The sequence below is a fragment of the Chamaea fasciata genome, unplaced genomic scaffold (genome assembly GCF_029207755.1).
Source record: "Chamaea fasciata isolate MVZ Bird 193981 ecotype frontalis unplaced genomic scaffold, bChaFas1.0.hap1 SCAF_1, whole genome shotgun sequence".
Taxonomy (NCBI): Eukaryota; Metazoa; Chordata; class Aves; order Passeriformes; family Sylviidae; genus Chamaea; species Chamaea fasciata.
This window is the reverse complement of record NW_027094086.1, coordinates 60,590,039-60,593,038: the sequence shown is the minus strand read 5'-3', so window position 1 is coordinate 60,593,038 and position 3,000 is coordinate 60,590,039.

Here is a 3,000-nt window from a genome sequence, read left to right as displayed (position 1 = left end):
CAGAGTCAGCTTCTCCTGAACAAAGGTGTCATGTCAAGTCATCCTGATAAAAGTTATGTCAAGTACCAAAAATGAGAAGGGCCAAGACAAGCAGGGAGCATGACAGGAATGCAGGGCATGATCTCATACAACTCACAGAGAAAAAGGGAAGCAAAGTAACAGCTTTGTTCTAAAAAAAATCACACATTGATTTCCAGATCCAGCAGTTTGCCAGTTAAACAAGCAAAGGAAGAAAACCAACCATAAAAATGCACATTTGGGAGCACCGTGCATGTTGACCACTACACCTGTGGATGCCAAAAGTGTTTTGGAAATACATCTATGAAATATGATGAGTCAGTTAAAAGTTTATTTCAGTAGATTTGTATACTATGAAGAGATAGGAAACTGTGAATCCCTTAGCCCCATTTTTCTAAAGAAAAACATGAAAATACCAACGAAAACTGTATTTGCAAAGATTTGAATTCAGTTTCTGCTTTCAAATGCTAGTTACCATGAGGCAGCCTCCAAAAAAGTGAGTTATGTACCACAGAAATTGTTGCTGTTTTCATATATCTAATGCAAAACAAGTAACCCTTCAAATGTGAAATATTATCTTGTGTTTTGTACATAGAAGTACCCTTCAAGTTTGCAAAATGGAAAACAGCTATACTTTATCAGATGCACTGCCCAGCTTTATATCTACGGGAATCTAAAAGGTTGATATCACCACACCTTAAGACCAAAGGACCTGGCAGATCATTAATTGTTGAAAGTGAAAATAAGTGAAAATGATTTAGAAAGAAAGAAAAGAAAGAAAGAAAGAAAAGAAAGAAAGAAAGAAAGAAAGGAAAGAAAGAAAGAAGAAAGAAAGAAAGAAAAAGGAAGGAAGGAAGGAAGGAAGGAAGGAAGGAAGGAAGGAAGGAAGGAAGGAAGGAAGGAAGGAAGGAAGGAAGGAAGGAAGGAAGGAAGGAAGGGAGAAAGAAAGAGAGAGAGAAAGAGAGAAAGAAAGAGAGAAAGAGAGAGAGAAAGAAAGAAAGAAAGAGAGAGAAAGAGAGAGAAAGAGAGAGAAAGAGAGAAAGAGAGAAAGAGAGAGAGAAGAGAGAAAGAGAGAAAGAGAGAAAGAGAGAAGAGAGAAAGAGAGAAGAGAGAAAGAAAGAGAGAAAGAGAGAGAAAGAGAGAAAGAGAGAAAGAGAGAGAGAAAGAGAGGAGAAAGAGAGAAAGAGAGAGAAGAGAGAAAGAGAGAGAGAGAGAGAGAAGAAAGAAAGAAAGAAAGAAAGAAAGAAAGAAAGAAAGAAAGAAAGAAAGAAAGAAAGAAAGAAAGAAAGAAAGAAAGAAAGAGCTCTGCAAGGAACAGGTCTTCTCTGCAAGAAGTCTAAAATGCCCGTTTCCTGCCTTAATGTTGACTTTCAGAGGCTAAAAGTTTATAGAACGATGTCTCTCTAGTGTTTGCCTCACTGACCTTTTAATGCGGGCTCAAATCCCATTGCACCTGACATTTTGTTTTGCTTAGAGGGGATCTGCTTCTCACTGAGGTTGTAGTCCCACTGGGATATGGCTCTCCCTTATGGCCCTTGCAAACAGGACAGCGTGTATGTCTGTTTTCCTGCTCTCTGGTTTCTGGCCAGGACACAATTAAAAAAACACAAACCCTTGTGGGAATGGAAAATCAACTAAAAAATATCATGAAACTTCATTCTCTTAGTTCTATATATAACCTTTTAATCCATGATTACAAATTACTTCTTGCTAATGTTTTGTAAAATGCTCTTTTAAACTCACTTACTGGAGGCTATGCACTCACTTGTTAAAAGCTAGTAAAACTAGTTGTGTAAAGCCTCTGTCAAAATCAGTATTTAAAAAAAAGTAAATTCCAGACTTGTACAAAAGAAGCAAAATACATTGTGACACTGACATCTCAAATTCATTACTGCTCAGTGTCTGTTGAATAAAAACTATTGGCTGTAGAGGATGTGAAAAGCATAGGGTTTCAATAAAGAGGAAGTGTTTTATAATTCTTTAAATGAGAGCTGTGGTTGTATAAAGTCTTTAAAAATGAATTTTCCCTTTAGGTTAAGAGTTGCTGTAGTTTTGGTGAGGAAGGACAGGATATGCTTCAATTTATCCTTCAATAGATAAGAAAAAGGTCTACTGATATGAGTAGGATTAAACAGATGGGAAACAAAATAGACCTGCCATCACTGGGAAATATCAAAAGCAAAAAAAACTTACATCTATATGGGGAAATATATCAAAGGGGATGGTAAAGAAATATCTCCCGTGTCCAAAGGAATAAAAACTGTAGTTTAAGAATAATAACAATTAGAACTATATAAAGACTGAAGGAAGAGAGAGAAACAGAATAATATACTTAAAGGCATAACTCTTTATGCTGATCAGTCACATCCTACACCCTATTTGAGGTGCAATAGAACAATAGTTGTTGTACACTGCTAAATTTGTTACAAGTTGTTCAAAGATGGTGATAAAGCGTGTCTGATAAACAGCAGTGTGGGGGATTTCTCTGCTGGTGGTCCTGCACTCCTGACCACAGCTTTTCCCTTAGAGGGGTGTGAGCATCCATGAATAAAACTGCACCCCTGCTGGCTTGAGGCGTTAATGCTAAGGCCTGATTCCTTGTTTTTGTGAACCATTCTAAAGCTCTGTTATTGTGGTTGTGATTTGTGTTGCTGCCAGGGTGATAAAAAGCAGTTTCAGAATTTAAAGCCCTAGCTCTGTGCTGGGGTTAAACAAGCACTTAGCACGTGTTTGGTCTGTGAGATTATCATCAATGAAAATAGAAAATGAGCATAAGTTGAGTATGTTCTTAAGAGCTTTACGTAATCCATGTTTACATCTCTATTCATGTTGACTGAAGGCAATTTATGATTAATTTTTACAAAACTGAGAATAATGGGAATGTTTCATTGTGCTTCTTGGTGCGGAAAACATAACTAGAAAGACCCTTATAGTGTCAAGTGTGGGTCTGTCATATGTAGGAGATGGAAATTGTGAAATGTG